We start from the raw sequence: 20,319 nt of genomic DNA, 5'->3' as shown, positions 1-20,319 counted from the left end.
CACCTCAGAGTATGGCACATAGGCAGCATAGGGCAGGCAAAGTATGGCACACACAGGTAGGGCAGGCAGAGTATGGCACACACAGGCAGCATAGGGCAGGCAGAGTATGGCACACACAGGCAGCATAGGGCAGGCAGAGTATGGCACACACAGGCAGCATAGGGTAGGCAGAGTATGGCGCATAGGCAGCATAGGGCAGGCAATATAATATATAAGAATATACACATAAGAGACAGAAAGATAGAAGTAATGCACACAAAAAAATGCATATGGCATCAGTCCATGTTTATTGTAGTTATTCCAGACAAACAGATACTCCCATTGTGAGGTCAAGCCCCTAGAAGTGCTGTCTGGCTTAGAAGCCATGCTTTGTTTATTTATTTGAACTAATAACAGTAAACAATGTCTAATCCCTTATACATACTGTTATTTTTGTGAGCCAAAATATTCTTGTTTATGTATGTATTTATGTATATCTTTATTTATAAAGTGCTACTTATGTACACATCCCTGTACAGTAGAATACATTAATACTAACAGGGAGTTAAATAGATAAAAACAAAGTATAACAATAAATACAAATAAATACAAGATAAATACAGCTGCAAAAAGTTAAGAGTCAAAGACTCAAGAGGATGGAGGTCCCTGCCCCGTAGAGTTTACAATCTATATGTTTCAAAAATGTGCACAAAATTTGTATGTTGCTTTCCCAACTGTACAACAATGTACACAACAACGTACACAGAGAAAGGCCTCTTTCAATATATGCATACATCCTCATGTTCTTAATCAACTTGAATCTGATCTACTACTAGATCCCTAGTGAGGTGAAAAATTAAGACTGATATATACCGAATAAATACCAAATAAATACCAAAGTGGTATTTCATTATTAAACAGGCTTTAAGGGCAGATTCACACTCTAGGGTTGATTCACTAAAGTGCGATAAGCGTTATTGCATTTTTTTTGCGCTGAAATTGACGTGAAAAATAACACTTGATTCACTAAAGTATTATAGCGTGCATTAAGACGCATATCGCATGTGCTAAATAACGCATGATTGCAAGGCGTTAATTTTAACGCATTGCGTTAATTCTGGCATAGAAATAATACTAACGCATGATTCATAAACAGATAAGAAGCGTTAGACACGCTAAATATCGCATTAGTCTGTGTGAAAATTAACACCTACTTGGGGCAGGCGGTACTTAAAGAAAATTGCAGTGGGATTTTTTCAAGTATGTGTTGGCCCTAGAGTGATGCATCCTACAGTTTTCAGGGAAATGGTCATTTGCAGAAAAGTAGTTTTACGAATGCAATGGTTATGCGCGTTAAATCGTGTGTTAAATCATGTGCTAATATAGCAAGCAGCGAAATATATCACGTGCAGCGGACATTCAACTTAAATAACGCAAGCAACATCGTGTCTTAATTAACGCAAGTATCCTATAGTGAATCGTGTGTTAAAGGAGAATGCAAGTCAACATTTAAAAAGCATACTGCCCAATAGTCCTCCTATTGTTTAGTAAAAACGCCACACTTTTGGCTCACCTAATTAAATATTTACTCAGTCACACTTACTTCACAACAGGCAGCCATCTCTAAAAAGGTATTCTCCTTTCCTTTCCCTCCTTGCTTCATACTGCACATGTGTTTCATTCCCTCCCCCCCTCCCCTCTGCAAGATCCGCTTCTGATTGGCTGGTGGGTATGTGTAGCTCAGAACAGGAGACAGGTTCAAGTTACACACATGCCCAGAGAATAGGAAGGACAGAGAGATTTCAGTGATGTCACTGTAGCCTTCACACTGCTGTAGGCTGCCAGCACCATATCTCAGAGAAGCAAGCAGGGGTCTGGGAATTTAGATATGCAGTAAGTACTTAAAAAGAATGCCTGTAGACTTACTTTTAATTTATATTAACGTTTCATTGTCCTTTAAGTCGCAAAAAATAAGAAGCGATAAAATTTTTAACGCATGCTATAAATAGTGCTTGAAATATCGACTTTTAGTGAATCAACCCTTCTGTGTTTTATCTGCCTTCCACCTGATCTGCTCCCATGCACCCTGTTGTGACTGTGCACTAACAGGCCAGGGAGATTTCAGCTTTCAAAAATTTTAAACTATACATTTTCATGCTGAAAGCTTGATCCCATGACTGGCAGCGCATACTCAATATGAGGCAGACAGAAGCAGGATCATTTAGTGAACAGTGTTAGCTGAAAATCACAATTCAGTGAGCTTGTCTTTCCTACTTAAAAAAAATCTCCTACTATTGTGAATAAAAATTGGCTTTCACATGCCACATTAAAAGGTAATCTACTTACAGAATGCATAATTGCACCTTCCCGAAAGTGTCTCTTTTTATTGCTGGTGGAAAGGCCTATGCATCGCTTGTTTTCCAAAGTCATCCGAAGTTTCCTACTGCAGGAGGCTTAGAGCAACGTGTATGCCCTTCCACCTACAATTCCATTTATTGGAATCATGAATATGATAATATTATTTGCACATATTTAAACACTATTATTGTACTGACTGCCATCTATTCTACTAATGTTCTGTTTTAATGTACAGCTCTGCATACACAAATATCACTAACAAAAACTATAATACTTACATACCGAGGTAAAGACTTACATGAATTATGAAGAAACTGTTAAAGCCACTGCACAGCATGCGAACTTTATATAAATAAAGGATAATAATACATACTTAGCTTTATATTAAGCATATTAAAGGAAAACTATACCCCCAAACAATGTAGGTCTCTATAAAAATATATTGCATAAATAAGCTCATATGTAAAACCCTGCTTCATCTAAATAAACCATTTTCATAAAAATATAAGTATGTGCTATTGGGTACTCCTTAATAGAAAATTACTATTTTAAGAATTAAGGACCGCCTCTTGGGATCATATGATTCACAGTGCACACAAACAAGCCAAGGCTACATGCTACATGCTAGGCCTCATCAGCTAATTAATTGACAGAGTTTTGCCTTTTGCTTCCACACTTTACTCACACATTATTTCTGGTCATGTGATCACTGGGGGAGGACACAGCCCATCACTAAATGGTGGGTCAAGGAAAAGCATGTAAAAGGGCAATATTTACTGATATATATATACCAGTTTGACGAGATTTTTAAATAGGTCGCTTTACATAATTTAAACTATCTGTTGGTTAAGCATTCATTCTAAGGATAGTTTTTCTTTAAGCCAGGGGTGTCAAACTCAATCACATACGGGGGCTGAAATCTAAAACACAAACAAAGTTGCCACACAAATTTTTTATTAAGATGTACTGTACAGTGAGGCACAGTCACAGTGCAGTCAGGCAATTGGTGCCTCAAATCAGACACAGTCAGGCACAGTCACCAGAGGCCCTTCTGGCCGAATAGAGATGTTGCCTGATTTTCTTCATATTTTTCATTAGAAAACCAAGAGTGAAATATGTTACATGGTATTTCTCTTTGCATCATCAATGACAAAAACTTCTCATATACAAACAGGAACTTAATTTGTAAGAAACAGCGCTTAATATAAAACAGTGTTTAATTTGGGGCCTGTTCTTGGACGATGGGTAAGTATAACGACCTACAAGGACTTGTATGTATGTATGTATGTATGTATGTATAACTTTATTTATAAAGGTCCACAAGGGTATAGCTGTGCCTCAGTGTTCAGCATTATATAAATATCGCTGGCAGAAGAACAGATCATTCCCAGGAGTTGTCACTGTAAGCGCTAAGTATTAACAGCTGTGACATCAGAAATTTAGGGAAATAATAAATCATGCTGAAAATTTTAACGTAGGTACACAGTTATTTCTTGCTCTAAGTCTATTATAACTTAAGAAATGTATGCATATCGACTACAAAAATAATGATTGAGGGTAGGTATTATATTTTAACCTTAGGAAATTTTCTTCCCCTTGCAAGAATTTGCAAACATTCATAAATACAATTTCTCTTACCAGCTAAAAACTGTTTGAAGAAAGTAAGTTACCACACTAAGCTGTGATTAATTATTTATGAGGGGAATGACTAAAAACCATACTGCAGTTTTTATCTGTTTTATCATTGCATTACAAATACCATCACTTAATTGTAGGGTGAAACCACGGAAATTAATTCCAGTCATCTTTAGTTTGAAGGAAGTGAACTAAAATCATTTTTCCATACCAAGTATTCTTTTTTTATATATTGTGGACATCCCCTCAAACACAGTGTGAAGTCATACAAATTGTGATAAATTAGAAATAACGGAGCAAGGCACATGACTAAAGTTGTCCATACACACACCAATATAGTCAAAGAAAACTATATTTTGTGCAATTTTTTAACCATGTGTGGGCTCCAAATTATCACCCTGATAATTTTCGTACCATGGCAATTGGTCATTTAGTTGATCAGACAGGTAATAAAATCTGACGATATCCCTGGGTGACCTACAATGCATTTCTGGGACGTCATTTTCGTACGATTATTGTCTGCCAATTATTTTATGTTCAGAACATCCTTCGATTTATTTTTAGTACTTTATCCTGTAATTTCAATCTGAATGTTAGTTTTAGATTGTTGCATTTAAATGTACAATTGATATCCGAACATTCGTCGGAAGAAGACTACAATCTGAACGTGTATGGCCAGCTTAAAAGCCAGCAACTAGCACATGCTTTTGATCAATACTTACTGGGTCTGCTTGTGTATGCTTGCCAGTTATTTACCATCAACATACTTAGTAACCTGCAGAATAGGCTTGCAAACAAATCTTTATTAACATTGGCATCTATCCCTTGCCACATACAGTCATGAATCCTCCCAAAAATAAAAATTGATAACTGAAGTCTTAATCAAAATTTATTTTAAAGGGTAAAGGCTGAAAAATGAGAATTGCAAGCAGCAGTTAAGGGGACTCTACACCCAAAAACACAAAAAAAAAATGCAATTTTTTTGAATCCCTCAAAAATATGTTTTTGCCTAATAAAAGAACATAATTCTAAGCAACTTTCCAATGTGAATTTATTTAAAATGTTTAGTGCTGTAAAAGTTATTTGTAAATGTAATTGCTATTGAAAGCAGCATTTGCTTAACTGCTGGTTGTTACTTTTTAAACAATGTTGCAAAAGCCAGTCTCCTCCAGCAAGCCAGGTTTGTCAATCTGCTGGCTTGTGTTACATTGTTTCAAACGCCAGAGCCACCAGGGCACCAGCCAAAGGACAGGCAAACACTACTTCTAATAGCAATTATATACAAATTATAAATAAGTCAAAAACCATTGCAAATTTGTAATAAATATTACAAAGTATATTGCAAAGTTGCTTAGAATTCTGTTTTATTTTATTGAGAAAAAAAATATATGTTGGGTTTACTTGTCCTTTAATTGCAGTTTTTCAATGGTTTTTAACATTATTTGTAAATGTAACTGGAAGCAGTATTTGTTTATCCTTTAATTCTGAGGATAAATCCAAATTCCTTCCAATTAGTGCCCTGTTTAGAATTGAACTTATAACCTAAGTATTGATTCTTAAGACAATGTAGAAGTCAGGTCTTTTCTAGGCTCAGCTGGCTTCTGGTGAATTGCTTCACAAGTCATCACCATCAGAAAAGAGAATATAAACAGCCAGACAGATAATGCTTTTAAAACCATTACACATATAACTTTACAACCATTGAAAATTGTAACCAGTTTATATGTGGAAAGGACAGAATTACATCTGTATTTTCAAGTAGTACAGTTAAAGATCATATCTACTGCAACCATAATGTTGAGATTCTTCCTAACATCATCATCATCAAGCAATCAAATTTGTCTGGCATAACCTGCCCTTCAAGAAGCCATGCTGATTACTGCTTATAAAGCCATTCTCCAGGACATAATTTTGTATGTGATCCCTAAACAAGCCTTCAAATAACTTGCCCACCACTGATGTCAACCTTACTGGGCTATAACTGGCAGGCTCAGATTGTAATCCCTTTTTAAATATAGGAATTACATCAGCTTTCTGATGCACATTTAGCACATTTGCCTTTTCTGTATTAGTTATAACCATATTTTTATCATAATTCAATGGGGCCACACATTCAATAAAAAATATACTTTACTAAACTTTAAAAAATAGAAACTTAAAAATGAATAGATGGAAAATGTATGAACATTTTCTTAAAAAATGTCACATTGCTCTTCAGTGAAAGAATCTGCCACACTCTTGAAAATTTAAATATTTCTAAGCAGTTGGTTATTTTTTAAAAATCTGGAATATTATTATTCCTAACGATTTTCAAATGTTGAAAAAAACCAGGACTGTATCTGGAATGTAGGAACAGGCAACTGTTATATTGAATGAAGGTGAGCCGCTGAATGTCTTTAAACAGCTTAGATTTACAGTTTTTCCCAGCTGACTATCAGACCATGCACTAAAAGCATATAGTGTATTCGAATATTAAGTTATATATATTAGGTACAGGTATAGGACCTGTTATCCAGAATGCTCGGGACCTGTGGTATTCCGGATATGGGGTTTTTCCGTAATTTGGATCTCCATAACTTAAGTCTGCTAAAAATCATTTAAATATTGAATAAACCCAATAGAATTGTTTTGCCTCCAATAAGGATTAATTATATCTTAGTTGGGATCAAGTACAAGGTGCTGTTTTATTATTACAGAGGAAAAGGAAATCATTGTTAAAAATTAAAATTATTTGCTTATAATGGAGTCTATGGGAGATGGCCTTTCCGTATTTTGGAACTTTCTGGATAACAGGTTTCTGGATAAGGGATCCCATACCTGTACCAGGTAAAATTTATTATGTATGTAGTCCTAGAGAGGTTTGTTAACCAATGTATAGCTAATAAAACAGTTTGAACTGTGAGAATCTAGTAGTTTCATAATGTACAACAAAAGGCATTATACTTCATCACCTGTTTGTTTTAAAGTAAAAGTAACAACTTTACCATTTGTTCAGGAGGAGGTGAAAACTGGAGAGGTAGTTAATTAAAAAAGTAGCCTTATTTCTTTCTTGATTGTGAAGAAAAAAAACACATTTTTAGTTAAAAGCATGTCTAACCCATTGGAAAAAGTGTGGGGGTTATGACTGTAACCAGTGTAAACTACAGAGTTTGTTTGCCCTCCTATCTGAGACAAAGGATTGCAGCCACATTTTACTGCGTTTTTTTTTAAAGCAACATGCTATTTTTTTTGCACTTGAAGCATGTTCATAATACAATAAAATAGTGAGATGTGCCTTGACCTAACATAAAACATTTTGTTTTGTATAAAAAATTCATATAAATGTAACAGATGCATTTAGATGAAGTCAGCATGGATTTTTAAAAACACAAAGTTTAAGAGCCCTAAGAGAATACTGAACAGCTGAAATGAGATAATAAAAACTTTATAAATCAAAAGTGTATGTTGTTTTAGCCATTTATTAAGAAAAATAAATAAAAGCCTAAAATAGAATTCATCTTAAACCAGGCATGTAAAACTTAAATGATTAAGTGATTAAAAGCCTACAAGGGTCTCTGCCATCCAAAGGGAGGCACACATTTAAGAAATCATTTTATAGAAGATGAGGGTTAAGAAAGCCTTTTTACTCCATTCAGTTCAATGATGACACATTTTATATTGATAAAATAGTTTTACCTAAATTAACATAAAACAACAGAATGCATGGTCAAAAAAACACACTGCCCATAAAATATTTGACACAGAACAGTGTAGAAAGTCAGGGATCAACATTAACTGAAAGAATGAGAAGGGAGTGGGGGCAAAGTAGGACAGAGTGGGCCACATGGGATCCAGAGTTTGACATGCCTGTCTTAAACAAATATTTTTGTTTTCAGTCATAAGTCATCGAAACAGAAAGTCTTTTTTCTCACTTTTCTTTGCAGATTTATATTTTCATAAGATGACAAGGAGTTCCAAGAGACAAACATTATGTTAAGAGTTTACCTCGTGCCCTGCTTCACAGAGTTGCCTTTGAAAGAGCCCGATAAAAATCTGACAGTGCATGCACTCCAGAATACAAATAGCTAAGGGATTTGCAAGACCTTTCTTTCTCTGAAGAAGCAGGGAGGAGAAGCTTCCCCTGCAATAATTCTGCCTCCTGTAAGTGCAGCAACCACTTCAGTTGGCCAAAGACGAAAGCTGCCTAATCTTGTTCTGCTGAACTGAATTGTTCAGTAAGGTTTTAAGAGGATGTGTAGACAGGCTGCGCCAAGCCAAATTATTGACAGAAACATACTGTCCGCCATGGCAACAAGTGGGAGTCTATTGCAAAAAATGTAAGCAAACAGCCCACTTCTCCGGCAGCATCTGCCAAAGGATTTCGACAGCCAAACACAAGACAACTGTTACTGCTTGTCGAAGTTTCTCAACAGACAGCTTTAGAGGCAAAAGAAACATCCGTTCTACTAAAATTTTCTTCCCAGCTGAATGGCCTACAGTTTAAGTAAAGATATTTAGTTTTGCAGTTTCTGTATATGTTTGCCTGACTTTCCATCTATGATATAAAAACACAGCTTGAGCTTAATGCCCCTTGAGCTGTAACATCATTATTTTACGTACATTTTAAGGTCTTTCTGAGACTATAGCTGAGGTCCATTAGTGTAATAAAATCTAACACCATAACCTATCTTCATGATCCAGAAATGCCCTCTGACAATATATTTTAACTTTCAGTGTCAAACAAAAGTCTGTAGGACACCACAACCTACTGCTTTAACATTCTGCCTACCAAACATATATAATGAAACAGTACAAAGTAAAAGAAAAAAGTATTTTTCTCAAACTGTGTTTTGGGCCAATAAACAAAACTGATCATATTCATATTCAGTGCATTTAATTAAAAAGAAAAACAATATATTATATCTTCATGAAATAAAGGTAGTGAAATATGCCAAGCAAGAGAAAAATATGTTGTATATAACTGCATGAAAAAGTTTTTCATACTAATAGTTTTGTCCCACATTACTAAACAAGATGAAACGGGTAGCAAAGCATAGATGTGGTAAAGGGCAAACAGGCAACCAAACTGAAATGATAAATATGCAGCAGGTAAAGCAGCAAGACTGACATGATGGCTTACTACTGTTTTCTGAACACGGCACTGTTTAAGCAAAAGAGATCATACTTACAATGCAGTACAAAATGATGGTGGCTCACTGTGCGAGAGTTAATTCCTTTAGTACCATTTCTAACTGTGAGGATATTCAGCACTTTCTCAAGTACTTCCACTCTCTGGCTCTCTTAGAAGCAGTGCTTCCCCCATTAGAGGAATTAAGAGTGGTTGGTGCCATGCTAAATTTAACAAGCTCATTAGTATTCTTCCTGAGTTCCTGCCAGTGATCTCTTCCTATTCAACAGCTTCTCTATAGTTTAGGGGTCAGTCGGCTAATCATTAAATCAAACCAATTTCACCCTTATACAACCTGCATGAAAGAAGGAGGGTTCAGTACATTGGGCTATGTTAAATAAATAGTTTTTGTCATTAGGGGTTTGTTGGGGGGGTTTCCTTGTGCTTTTTCTGGGCTTTTAACAGATGGCACCAAAGAGTGGGTCAACTGCATCTCTAAGAAGAAGACAAACTTAACAAGAGTTACCATGATGAGCTATAAACCAAATAACTGAAGCTTAAGTTCTGCTTCGCATATTGCAAGTGGCCAGGCTGCACAGGAATGCATATTGTCACAGAAAGGGAGGGAAATCTTTTCTTTGCCAAATTTGTGACTGCACAGAGACTGCTCATTCACCTCTCCCCAGCCAGAGAGCTGCTCAGCTCAATTCACCCCACACAAAGGCTGAAGACCAGACCTCAATGGACCGAGTGAAACATGTTCAAAACTAGGCTCTCTATTGTGACTGAATTTCTTAACATCTTTTCAAAAAGCGGAGAATGCCTTGAGGCTAAAGGAAGAAACAGGCTAATGGTGAATTGGGAATACTGAGCAAATTTCAGAGCCCTTTCCTCCTAGCTTTTGAGGTTGAAAGCAAGCTCTTTCCTTTCAAGTTTCAAAGTCCTTTTTCCTCCCGCAGTGTCACAGAAGGATTTGAAAAGAAGGTAATTGTGCTCACACTCTCCCTGATCAGAGCTTACGTCCTATTTCTGGTATTTCGAAATACTTCTTGCAATAATGGTGCGTGTAGCTCAATCCCTTAGCCGTCCTGTACTCTGCAATTGCTCATTAAATGAACAATTGCTGGTATAAAATGCCTTTTATGTTCAAGGTCTGGATATAAGATAAGCATTCCAGTACTCTAAATTTGGTTTACTAAGGAAACCTGTCTCCATCATTAAATCACATCCACTGAAGCCAGTCTATGAGCCTATCCCTAAAAAGTACCACAGGTTGCTACAGACCTACTCCAACTGCACAAACACAAGATAGTTTCATACTTCCCTGCTGTGTGTTCTGTCATTTTCATTTAGTTATATACATTGTTCTAATGTTTGTAAAACCTTTAACAATAAATAACAGACCTTATAGTAGTTCTCAGATTTATTTACAATATTTTACACATGTTCAACAAGTAGAAAAAAAAAATATATAAATATATATATGTACATAGGGAGAGAAAGAGTCAACCGGCTCCCAACCAAATGCATACCTGTGCCTGTTAGTGCACTAACACCATGGAGCGGGTGGGGGTAGATCCGCTCGCTTATAGTGTATGGGGAACTTTAGTGTGATTATATGCAGTCTCATAAACTAAAATCAGCCACGGTTTACTGAGTGCTGGCTTGTCTAATGTCCATTCCTGTGTTAAACTATTTTCCCGTGTATGGGCAATACCGACAGGCCTGCCCGACCGATATCTGGCCTGAAATCGGCCAGATCTCAATTGGGCAGGTTAAAAAATCTAGTCAGATAGGAAAAGTCGGTCCGGGGACCGCATCAACAAGCCGTTGCGGTCCCTGGACCGACTTTTCCTATACCCGCCGTTATAATCCTGGATTCTCCCGATATCGCCCACCCATAGGTGGGGATATCAGGAGAAGATTCGCCAAGCGAGCGGATCGGCCTGTGTATGGGGACCTTTAGAAAACAAAAGCAAAGATATGATTGGTTACTATGGGGAACATTGCCAGTGATATTTGTCACCCCTTATGTTATTCCTGTATCTCAGAGACTATCTGTATCCAAATGTGTGTTGGGTAAGTAGGGAACATTTAACTGCACACACCTTACCATGGTGACTTCAATACTAACAATCTAATTCCACAAAAGTTACATGAGGTTTACATGAGTTTTGTTTCACTAGGCCCCAGGCTGTTAACCCTTTTACATAAGGCAAAGAGGTCAGCCCAGCTTTATCTGTTAAGTGAGTGGAATTGATGCAATTGCTCAAGAGGATCTGGCTAAATTACATTTTTTTATTACCATCTCAGGTATAACATTCATGCACTATATACCACTTGATTAGATGCAAATTAACACAGAAAGAAAATATTCCAAATACACTGTTTGGCACTATGCACACGGCACTACATAAATAAAATATTCATGCATTTTAGTAAGACTTGACATGAGTCTAAACAAACAAATATTCTATCAATTGCATGGGCAGCTTGTTTACATGGCATGCAAAAAGTAACCTTCAATTAGGCAAAATAAGAAATACAAGAATACAAGTGCTTGAACAAACTGCTTGTTCTGCCTTTGTAAAAGAAGTGCTAAAAGCAAATAGCACTAGTTTAAACACACCTACCAAGTGTTTGTTCGCACCCAATATCAAAGCTTTTTGCAGGCTTGTGTAAGGAAGCAGGGCACTTGAAGAAACTTGGAAAAGGTACTGTAATTCACAGAACCATTAATCACCAGCCAACTGCCTTTGAAATTGAACGCAAGGTTTATATTTCTTACTTAGAAGCTGTGAGGTATACTATCTCTCTATTTTGCAAGAATTTGCATATACCCTTTGTGTGAGCATTGTATAAAGCTTATATTAGGGCAGCTTGTCACGGTTTATTGTGAGTGGCTAATTAGTCACATCAAAAGAGGTTACCAGAAAATAAATAAATGAACTAGGAAGAAAGAAATACATCCCAGAGGGGTTGCAAAATGTGGTTTTGTTCTATGTATTTATTCTTATCGGTAGGTAACAGCCTGAGTGAACTTAGAGGATATTTAAAATCTTGGAAGAAAATACATGAACAGACCATTTTGGGTCTGATATGTTTCGTAGCATGGGTTTATGTAAAAATATCCCTAGAATTAAAAGGGTTAATTCCAAGGACTCTTTAGGATTTACCTATGTCTAAAACCTACTCAAGCTGCTTAAACCAGATAATTAGCTCTGCTATAAGCAGTTTAACTATAACAGTCAAGCGTGAAAACCCTTTTAAATAGAGAATATTCCTTCATCTTAACATCCTGTAGATTTATAGGATGTCAAATGACTTCATTAAAATGTTCCATTGCCTGATAAATATACAATTATATGCACAATACATAAACAGATACATTGCAAAATAAACATTACTTTGCTGATCATTACTTAATAATTGCTATTTGTTTCTATAAAGATTTTTCTATTGTTAAAAAATGTTGAAAAAACAAAAACATCAGGTAATTGCAACAGAACAGTTTTGCCTCCAATAAAGATTAATTATTTCTCAGTTGGGATATTATTACAGAGAAGAAGAAAATCTTTTTTAAAAATTTATATTATTTGCTTAAAATGGAGTCTTATGGGAGACAGCCTTCCTTTCTGGATAAGGGATTTCCGGATAATGCATCCCATAAATGTAGTAGTATTCAAGTATAAGAGTAGTAAACTGTTAGCCGTATAATTTTAGTATGGGGTAGACAGCAGAATTGTAAAATAAACTGCAATAGGGTGAGGAGTTTATTATTACAGTGAAAACTCAATTTTACATACCCTGATTTTAAGTTTTCCCTTATTTAACACTGTTATATAATGCATACATTTTTCCCAAATTGTACACCAATACTTCTGGTCCCCTGAGGATTCTTCTCTATTAAAGGAGAAGGAAAGGCTAATAAAGAGTTAATCTCAAGCTGCAGGCATACCTTCAGTTCTCTCAATAGTGCCCTTAAGTCTCCCCATATTTCTCCAGTTCAGATGATCCAAAGCCTCATAGAAAAAACAAAACACTGATCTCTGTAAAGAAAGTTCCCATAATGCCTTGCTCCTGCACCAAGACCAGTGTACATGCTCAGTTTGTAAGACTATGAGGAAGCTTCCTGCACATTCCTAAGGGGGGGAGGGAGGTCTTAGCATTCTTGAGGGAGGGGGGAGCAGGAGAGGGGAGCGAGCTGCGTGTCTCTGGCAAAGGAAAACAAAGAGACAACAAATCCTGTTTCTTTTTGCAGCATTTCTGTGAGTGCTTATGCTGTATTTACATAGACCTTTCTGATAAAGCTTACTTAGTTTTTTTAGGTTTTATCTCCTTTAACATTTCTGTAAATTTCTGTAAATCTCATGCTTGGGATTTTAACTGTTTCTAGGGGTTATTTACCCTAAGGGCCTTTGCCCTGTTGTTCCTTTGCAGTGGATTTCTCCTGCATTTTAACTTGATGTGTTTCACCTGCATTTGCCAATTGGCTGAATGAGTGCAGGGGGGTGCAGAAAGAAACAACAGTTTGAAAGACCCCTGAAAATAGAATATAAATAATAATGGGTCTGAAAAGAGAGACATGAATTAGAAAATAAAATGTAGGCCTCATAGTCACAGTGCTTGTTACTGGAGTCACTGACTTAGTGACCCAGACATCCACACTGCATTTTCAGCTGAACTCTTGCAAGTGCGAGAATAGGAAGCCTAATATTACAAACACTATACAAAATTTATAATGAAGACTAATTGAAATGTTATATAGGTGCAAATGTAACATATTCAGATTAATGTAAACATGAACTTTCCCTTTAATTTAATAATATCAAGAATATGTGCACTGTGTGACCCAGTACCTTCTATTTCCCCAATGTAAAATCTATTTTTCTGAACAAATTTAGAGAAACCCTTTCACACACCACTAACCACTTCTCATTCTGGGGAGAAGAATTCCAATATGGCGCACTGTGGTACCTTCAAGCAAGTATATTCATAATTATTTTCAGTACTCTCTTTTCCATTTGTGTCGGTGTAAGAGAGGTTATTTGCAGACTTTAATATACCACTACAACAGTAGGCATAATATAGCAGTGTTTTATTATATGCAGACAATGATTTCACTGTTTGTCCAGAAGGCCTAAAGTTTAGGTCACACATGAAGGGTTAAGCTGAGTAATACAGGCACATATTCAGTTTCCTTGCTGGATCCGAAAAAACAGAGCCAGAATATATGGGCACAGGTGGAACCAGAAAGGAGCCAGAATATATTGGTAGAATGAGCTGCAATGCAAGTCAAGCCACATATGGCACAGGCTTATCATGCCGCCTATGCCTATAGCAGCGGTCCCCAAACTTTTTTTACTCGTGAGCAACATTTAAATATAAAAAATGTTGGGGAGCAACACATGCATTAAAAAAGTTCCTAGGGGGTGCCCAAAAAGGGCTGTGATTGGTTATCTGGTAGCCCAATGTGGACTGGAGGACTACAGGTGTACACATTATTTTATGCCTCCAAAATGTGCCTTCAAGCCAGGAATTAAAAAATGGGCACCTGCTTTGATGCTACTGGGAGCAACATGCAAGGGGTTGGTGAGCAGCTAGTTGCTCGCCTGCCACTGGTTGGGGATCACTGGCCTATAGGCTAAAATGCCCCTACTAATGCAATCTATAACATCAGAAAAAGTTGTAGCAATGGATGTCGTGAGTTACAGCACTAGAGTAAATTTGCATCATGCTAGTAAATCTCCTAGGATCTCAAGTAAAGTATATATATTGTGACATGCTGAATGCCTGTACACGCAATTTTGGGGGAATTAGCATTGGTAGGCAGGCAGGCATGCAGAGGATCTGGAGCATAGAGACAGGGACACCAAGTCTTCAGGCAAAACTCAGGTTTATTAAGGGCCCATTCTTCCCAACAGAAACATAAAGACAATAGTTCATACACAGTTCAGGGTTTTGAGATGTCCCTTCTTCAGGGTTCTCACCTTCCAGGGTTATTTTCCACGCTCTGGAACCCTCAGGCTTCACACTAAGCCTTGCTGAGCCCTCTCAGCACTCATTCATTCAGTCAGCACTCCCTCTGCTTCCTGGCAGTGGCAGGTGGCACCCCCAGCTCCTCTGGGAGTTCCTCACACAGGCAGCCCTCCTGCTCTGTGCCCTGCTCTGAGAGTGACCTTCACATAGTCACGGTTCAATTCCCCCTCTGTAAATCACACAACCCCTTTTATTGGCTGCTCACCTGCAGCCTAATCAGGCAGCTCCCTACAGCTGGCCAAATCAAACCTTAAAGGAGATTTACTCCAAAACAGCATTACCTGCTGTAAAACCAGGTATTTTACCTTGGGCCATTTGTATCCTACCTTAAATACTGGTGGAAATACACCAAATAACGCTCTTTCCCATTGCATCTCTCACAATATATATATTATTGAAAAATACACAAAAGACATATATGTGATTCTGCTATCAGCCAATAATATTTACATACTGTAACTAAAACTACAGTTTAAACAAATTGTTCTGAAACTGTAAAGTTAACCAAAAGCTTTGCAACCAGTATGTAAACACCATATTAATCTAGCTAGGCTTTCCCAGCATCTATAACTTAATTTCCTATTAAATAACAGCTGCAACATGTGTGTGTTGGCACTGATGTTTGGCATGTGCCAGCAAGCAGCTTGTATAGTAAATGTGTGCACATGAAGCTACTTCTTGTCACTGCGTTTCCGCTCAAAGAGCCTGAAGCATATCTGAGTTGATGCAATGACACCTGTTAAACCATGACTATGGAAAACAGCAACAAAAAAGAATGTGCCAACTGAATATCATTCCTTAGTAACACACAGTAATTCTCTTTATATAACACAGAACTAAACACTGCACATATTTAATCTGTATTGTATAAGCAAATTTTATATGTTAATCACCCTCAAATTAAAGTCAGGCATACGCCTTACTGTGAAGCTACATATTTATCACACATCAGGGGGATGGGGGGGGGGTGCTGAATAATTCATAATCTTAGTATACATGTTTGCGGGTGGATTTGAAGGATTTTGCTGTGCCACTTAGTTATGCCACAGAACTGCTGCAGGGGATATTAGACTTCCAAGACACAAAGATAAACAAAGGTGACATGTAGATTATATATATAAAAAAAACTTACAGTCAGCAATAAACACCATATGACTGGTTAGAAACAGATTTAAAGGGGTCATATACACTTGTCCAACAAGTAAGCAGGACTTGTGCTAAACATACTTTTTGCCTGTTTTTGTAACCATAACAATCTATGTAAACTCAAGCTACTCCATAGACTTTACATTGCATTTTTGTTGAACAAGGATTATACTGCCCCTTAAAGGGGAAGGAAAGGTAAAAACTAAGTAAGCTTTATCAGAAAGATCTATGTAAATACACTATGTAAATCTATGTAAAAACACTTCCAGAATGGCTGCTCTCAGATTTTAGTGAAAACAATCACCACATTTCTTTCCTTTTAATCTGTACACATGATCTTCTGTGTCAGACTTCCTTCTCCTCAGCAAAATTCTTCTGGGCACTGCGTGCTCAGTTTGCTCCTCTCCCCACCTTTTCCTCCAGCTCTCCCCTCTCTGCTGTAATCTGAGCCCAGACCAAAGAGAGATGCAGGCACAGAAGTGACGTTAGACCAAGCTAAAATGGCTTGCACTATTGTTACTAATCTATTGGCAATAAAATGCCTCAGAAGCTTTCCTTCTTTTTTAGGGCAATGTCCCATGGGAATATTAGTGGCCCACACTACTGCGGGTGACTAATCCCCCCGAAAAGCCTTTCCACTGGCAATACAGGAAATTGCTGATGGAAAGGCCTACGCATTGCTTTGGTCGCAAAAAGTTGTTGGACATTACCCTTAAGGCCTCATTTGCAAAAATGCAAGCCATAAAACTGCAAGGACCTGCACCTGTATATGCTTCTTAATTATTATGCTCAACACCAATGCTTCAGTTCTGCCTGATTTGATTCGATATGCAACAGTGCAAGGAATTGTAATTGCACAGAGAAGGCGTACCAAGGTTCCCATATTGTGCTGCATCTACACTTGCCACTGAATTGCACCTGGTAAATAGCATTCTAATGTCATTATTGAGGCCAGTGGCTCATACAATTAAGAAAAAACGCAACAATTTGAGCTCGGTTTACATTAATTTGTGTCTAAACTGTATACAAGTTGCAGAACTTATTCTTTCAATTGGCCTGTTACTTTGTGGGTTTGCATTTTGTACACAGTGCAACTTTATTAAATGAGATTCCTTATGTTTCAAAATGGGAATTCATTATTAATGTTCATTAATCTTTGGAGGGGTAGACATGTTAGTAAAAATATTTTGCCCTTGTTTTGACTTACCAGATAAAGCAATAACTTCACTACAACAAGAGCAACTAACTTACCTAGGGAGCGACTAACTTACCTAGGAAGCAAACAACAATTTAGCTTAATACTAGTATAAAAAAACAATGATAATACAAAATAGACCAAAGACTGATGCATCACCTGAAAGAGAGTAAGCAACCAGCTGAGCTACAACCAGTTGAACTAATATGTATACAGTCTTTTATGTAGAGCATCTTCCAACCTATTACCCGACACAAACTATGCCTTACAACAGCAATAAATATTTTATCTCACAAGTACGGTGCTACAAAAGACATCTGATTAACATTTTTGTGCCGAAGATGAACTGCACGTAAGAAAAGCCTTAAAAAACCGAGAGAAATCTACATTTAAATAGGGAAATACAATAAAATGCTGCACAAAAGCTTCCAGAAGATGTTCACTCAGCAAAAGGAAAAGGTGAAGGGTTTGATTTATGTAGACTTTAAAGGGTTAGGGCACTGCCTTTGTTACTGCAGATTTAACATTGTTCGTTCCCAACACCTTCTATTTATGAGGTGGCTGCAGATTGTACTTTTAAGTACAAGACCAAAAAATGTAATCTTTAACAAATGATCTTTGGCAATACTCAGGGCTCACTTTACAACAATTTTTGTACTGTATTATAGCACGACCTTAGAAACTTACATACCATCATAAGAAGCCTATTATTCTTATGAACTCTGTTGCCCTACCTTTTGTTCAAAAGCTGTCAAAATAAAGTGAGTCTGAGTGTTATTAAATAAAAGCTTGTTTAAACATACTGTCTTGATAAGGACTGGTTCATGTTTTAAATAACTTAAGGTGGGGGGAAAATCACGTTTAATGAACGTTGGCTAAAAAGTTACTTTATTGCACTAATGTGGCACACAAGAAACCCAAAATACAGTTGATATGTTTGGTTATTACATGTACATCTTGAGGATCTTTGGCACTGCCTATTAAGCATGTCACATTTTTGGAGGGATAGATTAACTGTTACACAGTAACAAGAATATACAAGAGTGCACTTATGAAATTGAATGCACATTGCAACACACAGATAAAGATTTTAAATGATATGCATACTCTCATCTTTCAGCATTCTAAATGTTCTAAATGTTCTAAATATAACATTACATAGGGATTTCACGTTATGTTTTGTGCAAGTTAGGATATATACATTAGTGGTTTACTTATGGGCTTATTTATCAATTTTCAAGTTTGTGAATTTGAGAGTGCTTTTCTAATTCGACTAAACTATTTTAAAAAAATGTGAATGCTTGCCTATTTTTCAATATGGAAAACTTGTTCAAATAAAAAAAACTTGAATACATTGAATTTGTGTGTTTATAAACTCGAAAATCTCAAACTGAAAATATGTTTTGACTTTGCCTAGGACACCTCGCAAGCTTTTAGATGCCAAAGTTTTACGTTCTGTTTTTGGGTTTTTTTGCACTTAATAAATATCAGACATTCGAGTTTTAGAAAATAATTGTGTGAGTTTTAGCACTAAAAAACTCAAACTGCAAAAAAATATATATGATAAATATATATTTGATAAATCACCCCCTTTGTGTAAGCTTTCAGATCTAATTCTTGTTTTTTCTGGACCTGGAAATCTTAATGAAATGCAATAAGGATGTCTAACTTAACATGGGTGTAATAAATGACAGAATTCATAAATTCAGTTAATACACTCAATTCACTTAATACACAACACTACTTTGGTCCCTTCATTACGCAGGGGCTCAAGTTGTCCTACAATCTTAAAAATGTAAAAAACATATTAATTTAGCCAGTATCATTTTAATACTCCTTCTTCTATCAGTTGCTAACATAAAACATTTTCAGTAAAAAAAACTACTGCCTAGACCAGTCAAAGGCATCCTTCAATAAATAGATCTTGTAGCTTACAACTCCCAGAATTCCTGTCAATTTTCATAGCTGTCAACTTTTACTGCTTAGGTGCTGGGAGTTTATGCAAAATTTTGTGGTTGTGGCTTATGGTGGTTTCCGTGTGACAATACAGTGCATACACACAAAGTGCAGTAACATCACTGAATGCTCATTGCACATGCACAAAGACCTTTTCCCAAAAGTGAAAGATGACTGCACATCAGCACGCGTTCCAACGAGGATACACTAGACCAGGGACCGGAGGCTTGGGAAGGGAAAAAACTATACCCCCAGAATGAATACTTAACCAACAGAAGAATCTCACCAAATTGATATATATATCAGTAAATATTCCCCTTTTGCATCCTTTCTCTTGACTCACCATTTAGTGATGGGCTGTGTGCTCCCTCTGAGATCACATGACCAGAAATAATGCAGCTCTAACTGTAACAGGAAGAAGTGTGGGAGCAAAAGACAGAACTTTGCCCATTCATTGGCTGATGGGGCCTAGCATGTATGTGTGCCCTTGGTTTGTTTGTGTGCACTGTGAATCCTATGATCCCAGGAGACGGCCCTTAATTTTCTATTTAGGAGTACCCAATTGCACATACTACTAAAAAAGAATATTTATATGAAAATGGTTTATTTAGATGAAGCAGGGTTTTACATATGAGCTTGTTTACAATATATTTTTATAGAGACCTACATTGGGGTATACCGTATATACTCGAGTATAAGCCGATCCGAATATAAGCCGAGGTACCTAATTTTACCTAAGAAAACTGGAAAAACTTATTGACTCGAGTATAAACCTAGGGTGGGAAATGCAGCAACTACTGCTAAGTTTCAATAATCAAATTATTTAATAAAAGGACACTCAAATGGACTAATTAGTGTAAATCACCAGCGCTTGTTACATGGATACATTCTCTGGGCATCTATT

The 20,319-nt window shown here is 36.8% G+C and overlaps 1 protein-coding gene across 3 annotated transcripts in view; it reads right to left on the bottom strand.

The window, feature by feature from the left end:
* The window catches only part of gli3 (GLI family zinc finger 3), a 132,801-nt gene that overhangs the window by 86,541 nt on the left and 25,941 nt on the right, over positions 1 to 20,319 (bottom strand). The window contains exon 1 of one of the 3 annotated variants that reach the window (XM_012965492.3): positions 9,141 to 9,253. The exons of the other annotated variants lie outside the window; for them this stretch is intronic. The gene's annotated coding sequence lies outside the window, so the exon portion shown is untranslated. Of the gene's footprint in view, positions 1 to 9,140; positions 9,254 to 20,319 lie in introns of those variants that run through there. 3 annotated transcript variants of the gene reach the window in all.

The sequence above is a fragment of the Xenopus tropicalis genome, chromosome 6 (genome assembly GCF_000004195.4).
Source record: "Xenopus tropicalis strain Nigerian chromosome 6, UCB_Xtro_10.0, whole genome shotgun sequence".
Classification (NCBI taxonomy): Eukaryota; Metazoa; Chordata; class Amphibia; order Anura; family Pipidae; genus Xenopus; species Xenopus tropicalis.
This window is presented reverse-complemented; position numbering and strand designations above follow the sequence as displayed.